At 37.2% G+C, this 24020-nt stretch overlaps 1 long non-coding RNA gene across 1 annotated transcript in view; it reads left to right on the top strand.

Moving 5' to 3' along the window:
- Nucleotides 1–22390, top strand: part of LOC139034350 (uncharacterized) — a 62324-nt gene extending 39934 nt beyond the window's left edge. Inside the window, exon 2 of the long non-coding RNA XR_011486794.1 lies at nt 22147–22390. This is a non-coding gene — a long non-coding RNA (uncharacterized lncRNA). The remainder of the gene's footprint in view (nt 1–22146) is intronic.
- The last annotated feature ends 1630 nt before the right edge of the window (nt 22391–24020 follow it).

Below are 24020 nucleotides of genomic sequence, written 5' to 3'. Positions count from 1 at the left end.
TCAGCAAATATGGAAGACCTAGCAGTGGCCACAGGACTGGAAAAGGTCAAACCTCATCCCAATCCCCAAGAAGGGTAGTACCAAAGAATGTGCTAACTATCAGACAGTTACACTCATTTCCCATGCTAGTAAGGTCATGCTTAAAATCTTGCACACTAGGCTTCAGCATTGTGTGAACTGAGAAATTCCAGATGGTTCAAGCTGGGTTTAGAAAGGGAAGAGGAACTAGAGATCAAACTGCCAACATTCACTGGATTATTGAGAAAGCAAGGGAATTTCAGAAAAACACCTGTCTCTGTTTCATCGACTATGCTAAAGCCTTTGACTGTGTAGATCATGACAAACTGTGGAAAGCTCTTAGAGAGATGGGAATACCAGACCATCTTACCTGTCTCCTGAGAAACCTGTATGCAGGTCAAGAAGCAACAGTTAGAACCCTGTATGGAACAACTGATTAGTTGAAGATTGAGAAAGGAGTATGACAGGGCTGTCTGCTGTCACTCTGTTTAACCTATATGCTGAGCACATCATGAGAAATGCCCCGGGCTGGATGAGTTACCAACTAGAATCAAGATAGGCTAGAGTAACATCAACAACCTCAGATATGCAGATGATACCACTCTAATGGCAGACAGTGATGAGGAACTAAAAAGCCTCTTGATGAGGGTGAAGGAAGAGAGTAAAAGAGTCAGTTTAAGACTAAACATTTAAAAAAATGAAGATTATGGCATCCGGCCCCAACATTGCATGGCAAATAGAAGGGGAAGGCATCACTGACTCAAAGAACATGAGTTTGAGTAAACTCCGGGAGTTGGTGATGGACAGGGAGGCCTGGTGTGCTGCGGTCCATGGGGTCGCAGAGTTGAACACGACTGAGTGACTGAACTGAGTAACACATTTTCTCTTCTTAGGTTCCAAAATAGCTGCAGCCATGAAATCAGAAGACAATTTTTTCTTGACAGGAAAGCAAAGATAAACCTAGACAGTGTGTTGAAAAGCAGAGACATTACTCTGCTGACAGTGGTCTGTATAATCAAGGTTATGGTCTTCCCAGTGGTCACATATGGTTGTGAGAGCTGGACTGTAAAGAAGGCAGAATGTCAAAGAATTGGTATCTTCAAACTGTGGTGCTGGAGAGGACTCCTGAAAGTCTCTCGGACAGCAAGGAGATCAAACCAGTCAATGTTAAGGGAGATCAATCCTGAATATTCACCAGAATGACTGATGCTGAAGCTGAAGCTCCAGTTTTTTGGTCATCTGATGCAAACAGATGACTCATTGGAAAGGACCCTGATGCTGGGAAAGATTGAGGACAGGAGGAGAAGAGGGCATCAGAGGATGAGATGACTGGATGGCAATGAACATGATGCAATGAACATGAACTTGGGCAAACTCCGGGAGGTGGTGAGGGACAGGGAGGCCTGACATGCTGCAATCTACGGGGTTGCAAAGAGTCGGACATGAGTGGGTGACTGAGCGACAACACAGGAGAGGGGACCCTTCAGGGGCAGTGTGTGTTTATGTACCCACGTAGTTACACATGCTAACATCAGAAAAGGAGTCCTAGAAATAGCAATGCATGAGGAGAGCACATTGAAAAAATTCACAGCTACATAACACATAGTTCTTATGGGAAATACTTTTACAATAATTAAAATTAATATCCTATATCCAAAATATAGCATCCCTAAAGGAAAGAGTATTGAACTTAGTGCCAGACTGTGATATTTTGGTTTTTGTGTGTGACTTTGAAAAAGTTTTGTCACATCTCTGGGTATCAGTTTTCTCATCTGAACAGTCAAGAGGCTGGCCTCCAAGGCTGCTTCCATACATGATAGTCTCCAAGTCTATAAGTACAAATTAATATAACACTGAGAGCATAAGTGATTTCTAATTGCTCAAGTGTGACGATTTAAAATAGGAAACCAAAATGGTCTATGTAATTAGCTCTGACACATGTCTCCCTTTATGACAAAGGTCAGTCATTTCAATTTCCTCTGTCGTGCTTGCTCCATCCCCAAAACGGGGATCACATTCCTTATACATGCCTTTTTTCATGAATCTTTTGTCCAGATTAATAAGGACCTTATTTCCCTGAAGGAAATGGCTCATGTGTTGGAGGTACATTAATTCTTTTAGGCCATTAGGGCACCATTTACTTAATTTGAAACCAAAATGACAGCCGTGTACCCTATTTTCCTTGGGAAGCTCATGGCTTCAGCTTAAAATGCAGCAATGCTATTTAGAAGAAAGAGTATCAATAATTTATAGAGTCTTCACAAGATATGCTGGTAAATTTTTCCCCAGGTGTCTTTTCTTTTTAAAAACATCATCATGGTGTTATTTACAAAAGGCATTTAATTTCCTTTCATATACCAGCTTCTAGATGGGAGATATATCACAAGTTGGGGAACTGTGAGGTTTGACAAAAGTTAAATTCACATTCATGTGAGGATCTTTGTTGCTATTCTCTGCCTTAGGAGATCTGTATCAGGAGATGAACAACATGACTCAGAAGTCCTTATTACCAACTTCTCCTTCCCTAGCAAGAAGGCAGAACTTGGGCACTGTAACCTAGGTATGCCACTTGGAGCTATGATATTTGCTGAATGGATTCAACTCAGAGAGCATCAGTTTGGTACAAACTACTAGCAAGACATTGTGTTAAGGGGTGTGAAGATGTCCTAAAAAGCTCTACTTACTCCCAAAATAGTGTCAAGGAGACCGACTGTATAGTTACTAGTACTGCTGCAGACCAAGGCACTGAGTGCCGAAGAATTGATGCTTTTGAATTGTGGTTCTTGGAGAGCAAGATCAAACAAGTCAGTCCAAAAGGAAATCAATCCTGAAAATTCATTAGAAGGACAAATGATGAAACTAAAGCTCCAATACTTTGGCTACACGATGCAAAGATACCCTGATGCTGGGAAAGACTGAGGACAGGAGGAGAAGGGGGCCACAGAGGAGGAGAAGGTTGGATAGCATCACCAACTATTTGGATATGAATCTGAGCAAACTCCAGAAGATAGTGAAGGACAGGGACGCCTGGAGTGCTGCAGTTCATGGGGTTGCAAAGAGCCCAACACGACTTAGTGACTGAACAACAACAACAAAACTGGGCTTTTGAAATATCACCACCCAGAAGAGAAAAATCTGAGTTTATTGCTTATTGTGATATGGGAGAACACGACATCACAAAGCTTTGGCAGTATCTTGAATGGAACAAAGTAAAGCCAGAAGTTACTAAGAAGTGGAAGTTTGGTTTAAGGTTGCCCTTTCACTATGGAGACTTGGCTAGGATTGAATGAGTATCATGATAATCTAGAATTGCAGAAAAAGTCAGAGGAGGATTTTGAGGCAAGGGTTTCAAAGAAACTTAAGGATTAAACTGTTGATGTTTTCCATCTAAGAGTTGTTGGGTCACTAGGGAAATTCCTGTAATAAACAATCAAACCATTCACTTGGGCAGAAGAGCCTGGAAGAGTGAGGAAATGCTATGAAGTGGAAAGCAGATTCATATTAATAATGGTAATAAGGAGTGATTTTGTTCTCATTTTCTGGGCTGAGTACAGAGGTAGAAGCTTTTAGTTCTTAATCTGCTTCTCTATTCTGTCCATTCTGTTTCATTGGTTGTCTATTCATTAGTATAAGTCAGAATATCTGGTATGATAAGGACCTCCCAGCTTGTTTTTCTTGGTGAGTTTCTTTGATATACTTGATTACTTCTGTATCACTTGAGAATCACCTTCACAAGTTCCTTACACATACCCATATGTACATACCCAAAACTTGTCAGAATTTTAATTATAATTATATTGAAATATTGATAAATTACAACAACTGATTTCTTTATAATATATAGTCTTCTACTCAATGAACATGCTGTATCCCTCCACTGACATGTTTTCTTTCATTTTCAGTGAAATTGAAAAAAAAAATTTGTTTCTGATACATAGAAATGCGCTTAATTCTTGTTTCTGGATTTTTTTAACCTAGCATATTGCTTACTTTTAAATTATGAGTAAAAATGATAATCTGGGGGGATATTTGTCCTTTTTTAAAAACATAAATGGAGTGACTTCAATGTTTCATCAATAAGTAGGATGTTTACAGATTTTTTACTTAGATGCTCTTTATCAAATTAGGTTAGTTTAATACTACTCCTGGTCTGCTAGATTTCTCTAAAAATTATGGTTAGAAGTTAAATCATATCAACTATTTTCCTGCTTCTATCAGAGTGATCATATGATTCATAATTAATGCAATTAATCATTTTCCTAACACTAATTAGGAAAATCAATCTTCAAGTACCTCTGGTTATAAATTTAACTCATCATGTTGTGTTATATTTTTATATATTGCTGGATTTTGTATGCAGTACTGTATACATAATTTTTAAAAAATTTTTTCATATTTGTAACTTAATACATTTATTTTATAGATTTCAGAATTTTAAAATTTATATTTTATCTAGTTATTTTCAAAATCTGTTAGGTAGTTTATCATAATGTTCTGCTTGATATTCTATTCTTTCCATCTCCTTTTAAAAAACTTATCCAAACATACTCACTATGGCTGATAATTTCAATTACAGACAAAAGTGAAAGTGAAAGTTGCTCAGTCATGTTCAACTCTTTGTGACATGCACTATAGAGTCCATTGAATTCTCCAGGCCAGAATACTGGAGTGGGTAGCCTTTCTCTTCTCCAGGGGATCTTCCCAACTCAGGGATCAAACCCAGGTCTCCCACATTGTAGGCAGATTCTTTACTGTCTGAGTCACAAGGGAAGCCCAGATGAAAGAAAACAATAAAATCCCCCCCCCCCCCCAGTTATAAAACTTGATACAATTTGGATTTGAACTAAACAGCCCACTTTAGAGACCAGGCACTTAACTATGCTCATGAAAATCATCATTAGAGACTTTACTCCATTTACAATAGGCTGAAATCTCTAAAACGTTTCTTTTATAAGTTAGGCTATTCCTGAAGACTTTAAATAGTTAATCGCAGGATGAAATTTTTAAGAAGATTATTATGTCAGCAGTGTGGTGAATGAATTTATGGGGCTGGACTCAAGAAACCAGTAGGGTGACTAGACTCAAGCTAGACTTGTAGTAAAGAATCTAAAGGAATGGGTGTTTCATTGAATGTGGGGTAGGGAGAGAAGTAAGTTTAGCTTTTGTTTTTGTTAAGCCTGGGAGATTGGTAGATGCTAGTTCCTCTCATTGAAGTGGGAATACAAAGAAAAAGCAGATGTAGCAAAAGCATGTTTCATCAAATATTTCACATGTTGAACTTGAGGTTCTGGATTTAGGTAAAAATGTTGAATAGTCAACTTAAGCATATACAAAAGCAGAGAAGTCTTCCCCAGAGTCTACATAACTCTAGTTTTTTAATTTCTCTTTTATATTTCCCCCTAACTTCCATCCATGCCTTCCCTAGTAAAAGTCAGAGCAAGCACTTTAAAATGTATCAAACTTTAGAAGTCTGAGGGAGTCTAGGGATATTACCTATGTGGAGACAAATGAGATTCAGGTATAACTAGGTTCAGATGAGGCTTTTCCAGTGATTTTCAGTTTTTTTCATATTTTAAAGCTCACTTTAACTCTGGTATGAGCTAGAGATATTTCTTTCTATACAGCACTGGAGAAATAAGGTCCAGTTGATAGAGTTTTTCAGTTACTCAGATCCTATCTGAGAGGTGATCCTCTGTGAGTTTTTACCTACATAATGTCTCTAACTTTCTGTCTGTACATCTTTTTCATATTGTACCTCTTGTCATGTCAGTTTTCAAACTTATAGCCAAATTATGAATTCATGGCTTCTCTAAAACCCCAAGTTTTGCTAAAATTTCCTTCCACACTGTGTAGATTTCTGATCTCCTTCTGACCATCATTTCTTCATTCCATCGCACAAAGATAGGTCTCCCCAGGGTACGTATCTTAGGTTGTAATCAGTTCTCTGTTCTAACATGCAATTTGGATTTAATTAACCTACCCAAAGCCAGAATGACTTGACTTCCCTGGTGGCTCGGATGGTAAAACATCTGCCTACAATGCGGGAGACCCAGGTTCAATCCCTGGGTCAGGAAGATCCTCTAGAGAAGGAAATGGCAACCCACTCCAGTACTCCTGCCTGGAAAATCCCATGGACGAGGAGCCTGGTAGGCTACAGTCCACGGGGTTGCAAAGAGTCGGACACAACTGAGTGACTTCACTTTCACTTTTTCACCCAAAGCCAGAATGATGTTTGATTTAGTCCACTGATTTTAAAAGAGGGATTTCTTTGTTGTTGTTTTTATTTTTTCAAAGATATTAGCTCATATCTGCTGATTTCAGCATGAAACTGAAGAAACTGTTTTGGTCTAGAATTGTAGCATTAGGATGCTGGTGAGAGCTTTACTATCATTTAACCTGACAAGATTTAGGAAATTATTTGTCTCTTTGATTCCTCATGTTATTGTTTATTTCTTTGAATCTTCATGTCTGTATCTTGATACTCGAAAGGAATTCCTCCTGATACTATCACGCTTTTTCAAGGTTTCTGAATTCCACTCTAATGGTGGGGGGTGAGGTTACAACTTAGTTCATTTGTCTTTGGATATTTACTTTCAATTAGGATTCCTTACACTCACTGGCTCACTCTAGCATACCCTACTCATTACAATGAACAAGGCTTATAGGGTGTGCTGTTGAAATTTATCTCCCAGTAAAATTGCTAGTTACTTGATGTCATGGAATGTAGGGCTTCTTTCAAAAGTTAACACTAGAAATATTAAATCTACATATGCTGAGCATTTATTCTAAAATAAAACTTTGCTTCTCTTACTAAGATTTTATAAAAAAAATCAAGTGAACTAATAAACAGAAATAATAAATGCAAACAGTATCATTATGCTCATTGTAAAGGAAAATTTTGCTTCTATGAGTCACTAGGAATTTTATTTGACTGCTAAAATTGGATATTGTCCACTACAGTCTATGAGTTAATATTACCTAGAGGCAGATACTACAATTTATATATCTTATTCCTCCTTCTAGACCAAGAACACAGATAATTATATGTCTCATATTCATTAATAAAGAAACAGAAAACATACTCTAGCTCTTAAAAATCATGCTGTAGTCAGAGACCAAAGGTCTTTAATTAGTAATTGTTAGCAAAGAATCTGGGCAGGATAAGAAAGGGTGGACTCAGGGATAAGGATGAGACTAGACTTTGAACAATGGAACCAGTTAGAACCGCACAGAAAAGGGTGAAGCTAGGCTTGTCTTATATATTTTGCAAACATTAAAGAGAAATAATATTAGGTTAAAAACCTCTTCAGGTCAGATTTACAGTTCTTATCATAAATTTCTGAGGTAGGGTACACTAAATTAAATTGTACTCAAGGGACTTGCATTTCCATGTTATTTGGAGAATATCAAAACTCTTTGTCTCTTTTTCCTTCAGGCCTGTTTGAAATAATTGTCTTTAACAGAGTCATTTAAAAAATATGAACTAGAAATTAAATAGCACTCTCTTAAACAATCAAGTCAAAGGAGAAATCACAAGGGAAAACAGAAAATATCTTGAGACAAATGAAAATAAAAACACAGCATACCAAAATATATGGCAATCAGCAGAAGCAGTACCAAGAGGGAAGTTCACAGTGAGAAGTATCTATATTAAAAATGAAGAGAAATTTCAGATCAGTTACATAATTTTCCCCTCAAGGAGCTAGAAAAAGAAGAACATGCTAAGCCCAAAGTTAGTAGAAGAAAGGAAATAATATAAGAGCAGAAATAAATGAAATAAAGATATAAAAAAGTCAACAAAATTAACAGCTTTTAAAAAGATAAGCAAAACTGATAAATCCTTGACTAGACTAAGAAAAAAAGAAAGAACACTGAAACTGATAAAAATAAGAAGTGAAAGGGGAGATTACAAATGATGCCACAGAAATACAAAGGATCCTAAGAGACTGCCATGAACAATGACATGACAACAACATGGATAGCAAAGAAGAAATGGATAAATTCTTAGAAATGTATGACCTACCAAGACTAAATAATGAAGAAATAGAGAACTATTTCTAAGTAGAAATAGAAAAGTGAAAACTATGAAATGCTGATGAAAGAAATTATACAAGGCACAAACAAATGGAAATGTGGAAAGATATACCATGTACATAGATTGGAAGACTTATTGTTAAAATGCCCATCTTTCCAAAAGCAATTTATAAATTCAATGCAATCCCTATCAAAATCCTAATGACATTTTTTCTTAATAGAAAAAAAAAAAAAACAATTCTACAAGTCATATTGGACTACAAAAGACCACAAATAGGCAAAAAAATCCTGAGAATAAAGAACAAAGCTGATTTCAATATATACCACAAAACTTCAGTAGTCAACACAGCATAGTACTACACAAAGACAGACACAAAAGCCAATGGGACAGAACAGAGAGCCCAGAAATAAATCCATGCATATATGGTCAACTGATCTTTGACAGGGGTGCCAAGAATATACATTGCAGGAAAGAATAGTCTCTTAAATGGTGCTGGGAAATACTGATATCCACTTGCAAAATATATCCACTGGATATCTTATCATGCACAAAAATCAATTTAAAATGGATTAAAAATTTAAGTGCAAGACCTGAAACTATAAAACCCCCCAGTTCAGTTTAGTTGCTCAGTCGTGTCCAACTCTTTCTGACCCCATGGACCACAGCATGCCAGGCCTCCCTGTCCATCACCAACTCCCAGAGTTTACTCAAACTCATGTCCATTGAGTCAGGGATGCCATCCAATCATCTCATCCTCTGTCGTCCCCTTCTCCTCCTGCCTTCAATCTTTCCCAGCACCAGGGTTTTTTCAAATGAGTCAGTTCTTCGCATCAGGTGGCCAAGTATTGGAGTTTCAGCTTCAGAATCAGTCCTTCCAATAAAGCTCCTAGAAGAAAATTTAAGGAAAGGACTGGTCTTGGCATTAACCTTATGAATATGATACCAAAAGCATAGGCAACAAAAATAAAAATGAACAAGCAAATGAAAAAGCTTTTATACAGGAAAGGAAAACAAACAAAAGAATGAAAAGGTGACCTACAGAATGGGAGAAAATCCTTGCAAACCATATATCCAATAAGGGGTTAATCTCTAAAATACATAAGGATCTTTTACAACTCAATAATAACAACAACAACAAACTAATAACTTCATTAAAAAATGGTCCGTGGACTTGAATAGACACTTCTCCAATGAAGAAATAGGCAACAGGTATATGAAAAAAAGAAAAAATAGGCAACAGATATATGAAAGAAAATACTTATGCACTAATCAGCAAGGAAATGCAAATCAAAACCAGAATGAGGTATCACCTAATATACATTAAAATGGACAACCAATAAGGACTTGCTGTATAGCACCAGGAATCCTGCTCAATATTCTGTAACTACCTAATTGGGAAAAGAATTAGAAAAACAATAGATATATGTATATGTATAACTGAATCACCTTGCTTTACACCTGAAACTAACACAACATTGTTAATCAACTCTACTCCAATATAAAATTAAAAGCTGAAAAAGCCAGAAAATGAAAAAATATTGGTGAGGATGTAGAGACATTTGAACCCCATGTGCATTGTTGATGGGAATGTAAATTGGTACAGTCACTATGGAAAGCAGTATGTAGTTTCCTCAACCAATTAAAAATAAAATTACCATATGATTCAGCAATCCCATTCCTGGGTATATATTCAAAAGAATTGAAAATAGAATCTTGAAGAGATAATTGCACACATGTTCACCGCATCATTATTCACAATAGCTAAAAAGTGAAAGCAACCTAAATGTGCATCAACAAATGACTAGATATAGAAAATGTGGGGTATACATACAACGAAACATCATTCAGCCTTACAAAACAGGAAACACTGTTGTATGTTACAGCATGGGTGAATCTTGACGTTACGCTATGTGAAACATCAGTCACAAAAAGACAGTTAATTAATAATTCTAGTTTTATGAGGTTCTAGAGTATTCAAACTCTTAGAAACAGAAAGTAGAATGGTACTTGTCAGGGAATGGAAGGAGGAAGAAAAGAGTAAGTGTTCAATGGGTAGTGCAGAGTTTCAGTTTTGCAAGATAAAATAAAAATATATGAACATATACTTAATTCAGCAATTACAAACTCTTTGATTGTGGGAACTGTACAGTGTCCAGTGAAGTAACTTACTCACAGGTATTCAATTAATGCTTATTAAAGTATATTCATAGACATTATGCAAAAAGAAAGTTATGGGTGAATCTAGACTAGAGCAAAGTCTTTCAGGATTTAAAAATCCATTGCTTTCTCTGTCAAGCACTATAGCTCTCAATTTTTTGGATGTTATTTTGAATTTCAAAATTAATGATATACTATGAATAAAAATATCTACACAATGGTGATTTTTGAATATGTCTTGTGATACCAGACATGTGCCCATCTCTTGCTGATTTGGATATACTCTCCTAGTTCATATATCCCCAAGCTTGAAATTGCTGCGGGAAACTAAAGCAGGGATGGCAAATAAAGGCACATATGCTAATCATTACTAACTCCTTTTTTTTAAGCCATGGCAGACACGGACCATGTCACTTCCTTTTCTGTTGAGCAGACAGTATCTGACTCTACTCAAAATAACTCTGTCAGTTACAACAAATGCATGGCTTTTAGTCACTCAGCCATGTATGATGATGAAATTATTATTGGGTTGGCCCAAAAGTTCATTTAAGTTTCCTACATGAACTTTTGGGCCAACCAAACATGTTCAGAATAACCGAACATATACACTAATATGAACTCTTTACCGTTTATTGTATGTATGTGTGCTGAGTTGCTCACTTGTGTCTGACTCTGTGATCTCATGGACTGCAGTCCACAAGGCACCTCTGTCCATAGGGGTTCTCCAGGCAAGAATACTGGAGTGGGTAGCCATTCCCGTCTCCAGGGAATTTTCCCAAACCAGGTCTTCCACATTGCAGGTGGATTCTTTACCATCTAAGCCACGAGGGATGTCCCCATAGACTGCATAGATCTCTATATTACAAGATGTTGACTTTCCTGGTGGCTCAGTATGGAACTGAGTTTATGTGCCCAAGGGAATGCTTATGGGACAGGGTCCCTATACAAATGCTCCACAACACTTGTGTGCCACAGGTAAAGGGCATTGGACATTTGCTTCTTACTTCAGTGCTCAAGAGTTTTTGTTGATTTTTGATAGGAAGAAGCACTTCTTTTGCATCTGACAAACTTGTGTCTATGATGTGTCTGACAACAGCATTTTCCTGACCTCTATCAACAGCACAAGGCTCATTGAGCTGAATACATGCATGTGCATGAATGTGTGTGGAGAGGGTCAGGGCTAGAGGGAGGTTAGGCTGCGAAGGGGCAAACACAGACAGAAAACACACATTAAAATTTAGTCTTAATTACTCAATGAATGTTGTTGAGTACTCATTATATGTCAGGCACTTCCTAGATCCTAGGAATAATGCAGTGAGTTAAAAGTCCCTGCCACTTGCATATTTGACATTTTTGTCATGAGTTAAAAATGAATAAATAAGGAAAATATACTGTGCAGTTGTGGGAGGAGAACATTATTTAGAAAAATAAAGCAGTGCAAGGGGCCAGGTTATGTCTGGGTTGGGGTTTTTATTTGTTATAGGGAAGTCCCAGAACATGTCAGTGATGACATTTTAGCTGAGCCCTGAAGAGAATGAGGACAGAAACTTATGGATGGTCACCTGAGGGAAGAACTTGCAAGCACAGGTGCTGGTTGGAGCAAGCTGGACTTTTCTGAGGAAGGGCAGGGAGGCAGTGTGACCCTGAGGTAGAGGAAAGGAAAGGAGGTGGAGAGCTGTGGAGGGGCAGAGCTGTCAGCCCAAAGGTCATTTTTGCAGCTCCAATTTTCTCTCAGAGGGTTTGTAAGATTTTTTTGTGTTGGAGCAGAATAGTTCTGCTGGAGCAGAGATAAACTTCTTCTGGCTGTTATCTCAATGAATGATCCTGCCAAGGAAGGTTTTTAAGTGACATTTAACTCCACTGCTCTGGCACAAGTTGCCCTTTGGGAGCTTTTCTGGGCTTATTTCTGGGGCACAAAGGGAAAATATGAATGAGATCTACCTGGTGCAGTTTGACAGTTAACTTCTTGCTCTACTTTTGGGGAGGCATTTGTATGTCCCAGGAGGTTTCTAAGGACACTGCAGGTTCTCAGGAACAGTGATGCCATCACTGCATCATTCTACCACCTATGTCAACTAACTTGTTGGAAGTGTGAACAGCATTTCAGAGCACTCTCCTGTTATCTTTACTTGACCTTTGTCATTTAGCAAGGTAGTAAGGGCCTCTTTTCAAATCTAGTTGTCGGGGGTAGCTGCCCTGGATGGAAGTTGTGTTGAATGGCATTTTGTATGACTGAATCAGCATCCGCCACATCAATAACAACAAGGCTTGTTGGCCCTGAGGTTGGTTATGGAATCTTGAGAGGTTCTGCCCTAGTTAGCTCTCACGACACAAAATCTGCTCAGTCGATTTGGAAAAAACTCTTTGTCCTGCTCCAGGCTGGTTTTATTGTGAAAAACAGCCTATGACTTTGAAGTTGACCATGGATGGTCCACTTTCTGGGACAGGTCAATACTCCTCATATTTTGCACTGAAATCTAAGTTCAGCCAGCAGCACAAATGCAGATGCATATATTTCAGCTGAGTTCCACACCCATCTCTGTAGTCATGCTTAATAAGTCGCTTCTTAAAATGTACAGAATTATCTATGACCTGTCCCTTTCATCTTAAGGATAGGCTCAAGGCCTCAGATTTATAAAACACATTGTTAAATCTGACAGACTTTTTTAATTTCAAGGAGGAGATTCTCTGATTTTCCAGCTGTACCCACTCCCCTCAACCCCCACCAAGTTGTTCACTGAAATAGTGTGTATCTTTACACGTTGAGAAGTACTGATTTCAGAATCAACTACATTCTCCATTTTTTTCTTGCATACTTCTTTACACTATCTTTTCAATTTCAGTGAAGATAGAAGAGGAAGGCAGAGGGTGAGATATCAGAACTGGCAAACCTTTAAAATAGGAATCACTCTGACAGACTAAAGGGGAAAAAATAAACCAAGACTTGTTACTGTTATAATTTCACTGAGGGTAAGTGGTGTTTTTTTTTTTTCCATTTGGTTGTTTTGCAAGCTTGGCATTATGGAAGAAAAATAGAATGTCAATAAATTCAAGTTTGAACATCTATTCAATGAGTTATTTCCTAGTATGAGGAAAATAACATTGAACCAGGCTAGGCAGTCTAGAGGGAGGCCATGTAAATGACTTGTAACTAAGAGGATATGACCCTCTGCATAATTCATAATCATTAGTCTAAGTGACACTTCTGCAGTCACTCTGCCAGGACACTCTAATATGCTGGGGCTGAAACACAAACAGTCCACTCAGCAGCAGTCCCAATGTGATCAGGTTTCTCTGAAAGACAGCTCCCTGAAAGGCCAGATTTGGGCTGCAGTTTTTTTTTTTAAACAGAAGATGCTGGCTCAGCTTCATCATGTGTGCAATTTAAGGGTTGCTCAAGTGATTCTTTAAAACTGCATAAAAGCAATTCTGCTGTGCCTGGGAGACAGTATTGCTATAATGTTCTGTGCATACATCTGCATGATTTCTCAGAGCTAATTCAAATTTAATGCATTGGTAATTCCCTTTCTGCCGAAGCCACCCAGCAGTAATCTGAAGGTTATAGAATGATCTTCCAGCTCAAATAACATTTTAGCCTAGCATAAATGGAGAGGCAGGAGTATAATGGGCAGAATTAGACTTGCAATGATACATTCCACCCTCATTACCATACTCAGTGAAGATGACCAGAGTTTAGAGTGTTTTTAGAAGGATAATCATAATAGAGTTTTTATCAATAATAAAACTGACAGTCAAACTCTTTTATAAGAGATGGTGTAATAACCCAAACAATAGCATGTGAACAACTTAGAAAATATTTCCCTAACAAGTAGAAAGATCATTTTCAGGGTAAAATTAAAGTGAAGTCACTCAGTCGTATCCGACTCTGTGCGACCCCAAGGACTGTAGCCCACCAGGCTCCTCCGTCCATGGGATTCTCCAGGCAAGAGGACTGGAGTGGGTTGCCATTTCCTTCTCCAATGGTAAAATTAAAGCTTTGATTAAAGCACTTAGAAGAACTAACTCACAAATCTATGGGGCATCAGAAGATAATTTAGCTTAGATGTCACAAAAATACTGACATCTAACTAAAGTCCATCTGAAAAATAAAAAGAATAAATTTGAGAGTTTTTAAATAAACTTTAAAATTTTATAACAAAATAAGATTTTTATAAAAAAAATTGTTAGGATAGTATGTAGTTCTTATAGACTATAGGCCCACTTTCATCAGTTATTAACATTTTATATTACTATGGTACATTTATTTGCCATAATGGATGAACCAATATTAATACATTATTCAAGCCCACACTTTATTCATATTTCCTTATTTTAAACACACTATCCTTTTTTGTGTCCTAGGATTTCCATCCAGGATATCATATAATATTTAGCTGTCATGTAGGCTACTTGTACCTATAACGTTTCTTAGATTTTCCTTACTTTCAATGATCTTGACAGTTTAGAGGAGTACTAGCCAAGTGTTTTGAAAACCATCCCTGAATTGGGGCTTGTGTGATGTTTTTCTCATGATTAGACTAGGTGATAGGTTCTTCAAAGACCATAGAGGACAAGTTCCATTCTTATTATACCAAGAATACATGCTATCAGTATGCTCATCACTGCTGATGTTAACCTTCATCACCTGGCTGAGGCAGAGTTTGCCAGCCTACTCTTTCCCCACTTTCTATACCATGTTCACCTTACATTTAGAAGTGGGGAGTTACGCTTCACCTCCTTGAGGATGAGTTATCTACCTGAATTATTTGATTATTTGGAATTCCTCTTCATAGGACATTTGTCATTTCTCCCCCATTTATTCATTCAATCATTATTTATATCAATATGGATTCATGAATGTTTATTTTATATTTTGGTTTATAATACTGGGCTTGCCAGGTAGGGCCAGTGGTAAAGAATCTGCCTGCCAATGCAGAAGACTTGAGACGTGGGTTTGATGCTTGAGTCAGGAAGGTCCCTTGGAGGAGGACATGGCAACCCACTCCAACATTCTTGCCTGGATAATCCTATGGACAGAGAACCTGGTGGGCTATATAGTTCATAGGTTTGCAAAGAGTCAGACATAACTGAAGCAACATAGCACACAGGCATTCAATCCAATACTATTTCGCTGCTCAAATTGTTAACAGTTTTGGCTATCTGGAACTTTTTCAATTGGCTTCTATATTCCTTTGATATGATCTCATTATTCTGTAGTTTTGATTGTAGCACTTTCTAACCTTCTGGCATTATAAGATGCTCCAATTTCATCTTTTACATTTTTTATTCAAAGCCTAGACTTGACTTGCAGCAACATGGATGGACCTAGAGATTATCATATTAAGTGAAGTAAGTCAGAAAAACACAAGTATGATATAACTTATATGTGAAGTCTAAAAAAACAGATAGAAATGAACTTATTTGCAAAACAGAAACAGACTCACAGACTTGGAAAACAAACTTATGGTTACCAAAGTGGAAAGGTGGGTGTGATAAATTAGGAGGTTGGAATTAGCATAAATACTATATACTACTATATACTATAGTAGAGCAGTATATAAAAAGTAGATTATATATACTACATATAAAGATTACTACCATATATATAAAGTAGATTATCAACAAGGGCCTACTGAATAGCACAGGGAACTCTATTTAATATTCTATGATAAGATATATGAGAAAATAATCTAAAAGAGGGTGAATATATGAATCACTTTGCTCTAAACCTGAAACCAACAGAACATTGTAAATCAACTATACTCTCCCCACACTTCCCCGTGCACATCCCCGCTCACCCGCCACAAAATCCTAGAATCAGCAATTTCTCCAAGGAGTCTGCTTCTTTTCATTGGAGAATGGAATCAGAAAACAAGATCTGGGTGACAGAATGTTGGTTACTAACAGGGTGCCATTGCTTCTGTGTCCTCTCAGTTGACATAGCAAGGAAATACATGTGTATATACTAACTCCTATATATTAATACATATCTATAAATATTTATGTATATAACCATTTGTGTCTATACTTGGCTAAACATCAATTGATAATAAGTTTTCCAAATTTAATACTCACAGATCATTGTAGATTCTCCCCTTGCTTATCTGTGACCTCCCACTCCAACAGTAAGATACTTGGCTAATTTGGGAGTATTTTCATCCCTTCTTTTATGATATAGATGATAGAATTCATAACTCAAAGTCTTCCCCATCTGGCCCTGGCATAAAATGTCTAATTCCTACTCAATAGAATGATATTATCCAAAATATAAAGGCAATGAGCTCACTGGTAATTTCTGAAGTGAGTCCATGAAGAAGACTGAATCAATTCAGTTCAGTCACTCATTCATGTCTGACTCTTTGCAACCCCATGGACTGCAGCACACCAGGCCTCCCTGTCCATCACCACCTCCCAGAGTTTACTCAGACTAATGTCCATTGAGTTCGTGATACCAACCAACCATCTCATCTTCTGTGGTCCCCTCTCCTCCAGCCTTCAATCTTTCCCAGCATCAGGGTCTCTTCAAATGAGTCAGTTCTTCGCTTCAGGTGGCCAAAGTATTGGAGTTTCAGCTTCAGCATCAGTCCTTCCAATGAATATTCAGGACTGATTTCCTTTAGGATGGACTGAGTCTAGGGACTCTCAAGAGTCTTCTCCAACACTACAGTTCAAAAGCATCAAATCTTCGGTGCTTAGCTTTCTTTGTAGTCGAACCCTCACATCCATACATGACTACCGGAAAAAGCACAGCTTTGACTAGACAGATTTAGTTGGCAAGTAATGTCTCTGCTATTTAATATGCTGTCTTGGTTGGTCATAGCTTTTCTTCCAAGGAGCAAGTGTGTTTTAATTTCATGGCTTCAGTCACCTTCTGCAGTGATTTTGGAGTCCCAAAAATTAAACTTTGTCACTGTTTCCATTGTTTCCCCATCTATTTGCCATGAAGTGATGACACCAGATGCCATGATCTTAGTTTTCTGAATGTTGAGTTTAAGCCAGTTTTTTCACTCTCCTCTTTCAATTTCTTCAAGAGGCTCTTTAGTTCTTCACTTTCTACCATAAGGATGGTGTCATCTGCATATATGAGGTTATTGATATTTCTCCTGGCAATCTTGGTTCCAGCTTGTGCTTCATCCAGTCCAGCATTTCTCAGGATGTACTCTGCATATAAGTTAAATAAGCAGGATGACAATATATAGCCTTGATGTACTTCTTTCCTGATTTGGAACCAGTCTGTTGTTCCATGTCCAGTTCTAGCTGTTGCTTCTTGACCTGTATACAGGTTTCTCAGGAGGCAGGTCAGGTGGTCTGGTAGTCCCATCTCTTTCAGAATTTTCCACAGTTTGTTGTGATCCACACACTCAAAGGCTTTGGCATAGTCAATAAGGCAGAAGTAGATGCTTTTCTGGAACTCTCTTTCTTTCTCGATGATCCAACAGATGTTGGCAACTTGATCTCTGGTTCCTCTGCCTTTTCTAAATCCAGCGTGAACATCTGGAAGTTCATGGTTCACGTACTGTTGAAGCTTGGCTTGGAGAATTTTGATCATTACTTTCCTAGCATGTGAGATGAGTGCAATTGTGCCATAGTTTGAACATTCTTTGACATTGCCTTTCTTTGGGATTGGAATGAAAACTGAACTTTTCCAGTCCTGTGGCCACTTCTGAGTTTTCCAAATTTGCTGGCATATTGAGTGCAGCACTTTCACAGCATCATATTTTAGGATTTGAAAAAGCTCAACTGGAATTCCATCATCTCCACTAGCTTTGTTTGTAGTGATGTTTCCTAAGGCCCACCTAACTTTGCATTCCAGGATGTCTGGCTCTAGGTGAGTGACGACACCATCGTGGTTATCTGGGTCTTAAAGATCTTTTTTTATAGTTCTTCTGTGTATTCTTGCCACCTCTTCTTAATATCTTTTGCTTCTGTTAAGTCCATACCATTTCTGTCCATTATTGTGTCCATCTTTGCATGAAATGCTCCCTTGGTATCTCTAATTTTCTTGAAGAGATCTCTAGTCTTTCCCATTCTCTTTTCCTCTCTTTCTTTGCATTGATCACTGAGGAAGGCTTATCTCTCCTTGTTATTCTTTGAAATTCTGCATTCAAATGGGTATATCTTTCCTTTTCTCCTTTGCCTTTCGCTTCTCTTCTTTTCATAGCTGTTTGTAAGGCCTCCTCAGACAAGGATTCCTCCTCCTCCTCCAAGGACTGAATAGAAGTCTTCTTATTCTTAAATGTGATCCCCTTAAGGCTTAAAAAAGTGTTAAAGAGTTTGCACAGCAATTTCTTGCTTTATGGCGGTTAAACAAAAGCATTTGGCTTAAAGCATTGTCAACATAGTAAACTTCACAGGAATAAAATCACTAAAAGCTGTTCTTCCCTGGAACCAAGTATTACTCATTGGCAGATGTTATCTGTTAGTAAAAGGATTGCAACCAGTAAATGCTGGGGATCAAGGTCCTACTTAATACAAAAACCTGACATCATCTGTGTCACTTACAAATCTGGAATTAATTATTTGATAAGCTTGGGGCTGATTTAGTAACACAGACATTTTGTTGTATGAATGGTGAATGTCAAGGATGACTTATTACCCTGAACACATTTAAAAGGAAGGCTAATATGATTTCTTATAGGAAAGACCCAATGGCAGCTGCACCAGAGAGTCAATTACACTGTTGTGTGCAGTTCACAGACTTATTTTCTAGAGAAAAAGAAAAAGGCACATGAATATCTCCATAGTGATGAGGTTTTGGCTTCTCTGATTTTTGGATTACAAATCTAGAGAAAAAGAAATTGAAGGGGAAAGGAGAATTATTGCTTAGCAATCTGAAAACAGGGCATTTTAGTCTCCTTAATAAATTTATGAGATTTAAGTCCACAAGTGAGATTTTAATAGAGTATCAAATTGAGAGGCATTGGAGAGAGATATCAATATAATTACCATTTAACACAGCTGCATTTTCTATCCCAACAACCTTATAAGGATAAATATCAGAGTAGAGGTTGTGCAATTCATTTTTGTGTGTGTGTGTGAATGCATGTCATGTTGAATATGGCTCATTATGGAAAAACAAAACAAAACAGAACCAAAAACTGAAATTCATGAGTCTGACTAAACAATACGGTATGAAAATATTCCCTTAAAGTCAGTATAAGTTGCGGTTATTTACCCCAGAAAGGAGAAGCAACCTTTGAATTAAACAGAGGGTAAACTGAACGCAAACATGTGGTCCCTGCGCAAACCATCCCTGCCTGTCTGCAAAAATAGAGATTTACAAAAGGAAATTGTGTCTCTGGTAGAAACATTTCTTTTCTGCTCCTGGCTGATCTTTTCTCTGAAAATTGCAAATTGTTCATATCCTATGTTGACAATTTCCAAAACAGCATTGTGACTGAGAATGTGGCTTTGTTTCTATTGATAGTAGTCACATCTCATAGGCAAACAAGGTACTTTTTTTTTTAACATAAATACATGTTTTAATGGCAGTATGAGGGTCAATAAGATAGGATGTTAACAGAATATATCCAAAGCTTTTTAAGAAATACTGAAGTACAGCCTGCCTTCAAGACCTGGTGTTAGAATGAAGGCATGTGCATGATTAGAGTTAGACACAAGGACCAGAGCCTGCTGTGGGTTCTGTTATGCCTGGCGCAGCAAGGCAGGACCTACCAGATACCTGAAATAGGGACTCCAGCATCCCTTTTGAAACATTGTTTAATCTTTTTGAGTTTATATTGCCACTCAGCACAGTGATGACAATGTAAGGACCCATACTGTTGCTGCTGAATCAGGGTGTGATAAATATTTGAATATATAAGCGACATTAACTGCTGTTCTTAACCCAACACTCTTTTAGGTAGTCCAAATAATGGGGTTGATTTAATCCAAAGAAATAAATACTTGCTGAGAACTCCTTGATAAAAATACCAATTTCAGTGAGATTATGTAGCTGACTACATACGGCAGCACCTTTCCCACCACTGGTACTCCATGCATTAGAGGCTCCATACTTATTCCTCTTAATTTTCCTGGGCAGGGTAATACTTCAAGGTTAAAAGCTTGAAGGCCTGACTCCCCATTCAAATAACTTTTATTTGATATTCTTTAAGAGTAAACCTAATATAGTAATTAATCATGCAGGTCAAAAACATACAATAATAATATAATACAGTTCAGTTACTTCTTTTTCTATTTTATCATTCAGATTGTTCAAAGACTTAACTTTTAATTTTACCAAGACTAAGCTTCCCTGGTAGCTCAGCTGGCAAAGAACCTGCCTGCAATGCAGGAGACCCTAGTTTGATCCCTGGGTAAGGAAGATCCGCTGGATAAGGGATAGGCTACTCACTCCAGTATTCTGGCCTGGGGAATTTCATCAACTGTGGGGTTGCAAGGAATCAGACACTAGTGAACGACTTTCACTTTCAACTCTCAATGAGACAAAAACTTTTAGTCCCAGGAAAACATTTAAATCCCTTAATGTTGTGTAACATATTTCTTCAAAATCTATGTCCAAAAAGGACTAGACATAGTATGAAAAAATGCTTAATCATACTCTTCTTAAAAGAAATAGAAATAAAATAATCAAGATACAAAGATTTCACCTATTACATTAGTAAATTTAAAAGATTTGATGATACCCAAGGATGCCAGGTCTATGGGAAGAGAGTACTTGATAAACTGTTGATGGAAGGATATAGTTTTCAAAGATTCTGGAGTCATTTGGCCCAAATATTTGTATACCAAGATATGTATGTAAATAACATTATAATTTAAAAAATCTTCCAGAAACTACCCAAACATCCATCAATGAAATCAGTTAAATTGTTTCAACTCTACAATGAAATACCATTCAGTTGCTAAAATTACTGAGTTAGGCCAGTATTTGTTGCCATGGGAGAATGCCAAAAATCATAATCCTCCTAAAAAACCAGCAAGATGTAGAGCAACATTTGGTGGTGGTGGTTTAGTCACTAAGCCGTGTCCGACTCTTGTGACCCCATGGACTGTAGTCCGCCAGGCTCCTCTGTCCATGACATTCTCCAGGTAAGAATATGATTTATTCTATGTACAAATTCAAATTTTTCAAAACACATTTTTTAAGGGAAACTCAAGATTAACTATTGATAGCTATTAATAGTAATTCCCTTTGGGGAAAGACTTCAGAGATGACAAAGTGGGTGTTTTTGCTTTTTTCTTTTATCTTTATGTATGATTTTATGATTTTATTTAGAATGTTGTCAACAAGGTTAACTTGATAGAGATTATGATCCATTATTTGGTTTCTTTGCCTTAAGTTTCTATATTTAAAATTTTGTAATACTTGCTATTTAAAATTTAAAACAAATAAGATCAAAGTAGTCTTTTTAGCTTCATTTCTTTCCACTCCTCTCTCTCCCACTCCTTAACTTCTTATTTTTAAAGTGGACCATATATTTTCATTTCTCTGCACATGAAGCTTTCTGCTGAAAATCTTTTCCTTCCTCTTTTTTAATTGATAAATTCCCCTCTTACCATTTCATACCCACTCAAATATTCTAAGTCCATTTTGTTTTTGGTATATTTGGTGCCTATCAGATGTTACTTGGCATTTATTTTTCTCCTAAAGTATTTTTCTCCTAAGTATTATGACACTACTTAAAAATATGCTTAATACTAAGAGATAAAGGATGAGGTTATTTTTTTAAATGAGTTTTTACTGACGAAGTTTATAGAAGCAGTCTTTTGGCTTGTGTATTATATCTGTGATATTCTAAATTTGAATACACTTCATAGCAATATTAGAATACTCATGTCCCTATTTTATACCTTACAGAGCCATCCAAAACCTCATGTCCATCCTTCCCAATGTAAAATATCTTTCCCTGCTTTTAATGAACATTAAATATACCAGCAAGAGCTCAAGATTTTTTTTTTTTTTTAACCTGCAGGAGACAGTGGCAGCAGAACTAAAAGAGAAGTAATGGAATGCACTGCATGAGAAATTTACATTATTGTCTGGCAATAGATTGGTTTGCTTACCCTGTACCCACCAGTTCTGTCCCTTGATAATCACCTTCACACTCAGCTGCACTTCAGAGCTTGTTTACCATGTTGCAATGATGTTTACTCCCTAAGTTTATTTGATGTTGGCTATTTGAAAACATTATCATTTAAATTGGCTCCAGTAACTAATGAGCATATGTTTCATGTGTTTCACAGGAATGAGCCAGTGAAAGTATCAGTGTGCAGGGGCTGTTTTTGAAGAGAGTCATTTTAACCACAGTATAATATCAAATTTTAAACTGTTTGGGTGCAAAGTGGGTAGCTCTCCTCTGGCATGAAATGATGACAGAATTTTGTGAGGATGAAAGAAAACTGAAACTAGAGCTGAGATAATTATAAATTAACTTAAGAGCAGTCTTGAGTACAAAATGCTTAAAATTTGCTTTGGGACATTTTGAATCTATTGAATGTCATAACTATTCCCTTCTGACTTGCTGGAGGGAGAGTACAAGAATGTCAGATTCCTCACTACAGCTGCAGACAGCCTGCAGACAGCTGCAGTGGTGACAATGAATGCAAGAGTGCAGAATATATCTATCTGTAATGACACTTTGGAGGGTGACACTGGACAGTCAAAGCTCCCACCACTTAGAGAATATAAAATAACTGCACCAAAGGCAAAGAGAAAGAGAAAAGTAATTAGGAATGAGGTGTAGAATTTGGAATAGAATTCTGTGGAAACAAAATTTTTAAAAATTGAAGCAAAAATCAGCTACTCGATATCGCCTATGTCCCTAGAGAATTGCACTCTCCCCTCAGACTCAGTTTGATGTTTTGGATTAGGCTGACTTCTTCTCTACCAGAGGCAGACAGGTAAGGAGGACTTGACTAACATAATGTTGTATTCTCTTGGCCATAGAAACTGGTTCGGGGATAGGTTATGCAACTCAGTCAAAGACAATGAAATTGCACAATATTTGGCAGGGATTGATGACAGAAATGTGTGTCCATTTTCCTGTAGACCTGAACCTGGGATATTTTAGCTCTGAAAGCCAATGGGGACAAGACCTGTGCCAAGACTGGAAGAAGGATCAGGTCTTATAGCACTGTATGAAATCTTGTATTTGGTCACAGAAGCAGCTAGGTTTACCCAGGACTTTTTAACAAACTAACCCAAAAACTTGGTTTTTTGCCTAACTGAGTTTAGCTTAGTTTTCTGTCACTTGCAGTAAAAAGCATTCTGATGTGCAGTATTATTTAAATCAGTGTTTCATTTACAAACATGTACATAACTGAAGCTTCATGGTTGTGTGAGCACTGAATTAAATGGTAAGGTCCTTCCTCTCCTAATGATAGCTGGATCTCAGACCCAAATCCAGTTATCAGTGAACTGCAAAGGAGATGTGGCTGGAGCTGCAGCAGTGCACCTGGTATCACCAGTGGTTTTTATCATCTTTTTCAGTTTTGTATGGTATTTACATTACTTATACATATGTATATCTAAAATGTCAATTTTATTCCTTTTGCTAGAGTGAGGGTAGCAACAGATTCCTATTAAGTGAGAATGTTTAATACTTTTAATAGCCTTTTAAACAAATGAAATGCTTTAACTTTCTTATTTGGTCAAAAAACCTACAGAAATTCAAATAATTTTACTGGCTTTTTTCAATTCTGTTATAGATATGTATGTATTATATTTAAATCATTCCTTGGTAAATATTCATGACTATAAAATACACTAAACAGGAGGTACACTTAATGAAAGTTTTATCTTTCAATGAAACTTTGCAAGTATGCTATAATTAAAAAAAAAACAAGT

Source organism: Odocoileus virginianus, chromosome 3 (genome assembly GCF_023699985.2).
Source record: "Odocoileus virginianus isolate 20LAN1187 ecotype Illinois chromosome 3, Ovbor_1.2, whole genome shotgun sequence".
Taxonomy (NCBI): domain Eukaryota; kingdom Metazoa; phylum Chordata; class Mammalia; order Artiodactyla; family Cervidae; genus Odocoileus; species Odocoileus virginianus.
Note: the sequence above shows the minus strand (reverse complement) of the source record. Positions and strands in the feature narration are given on the sequence as shown.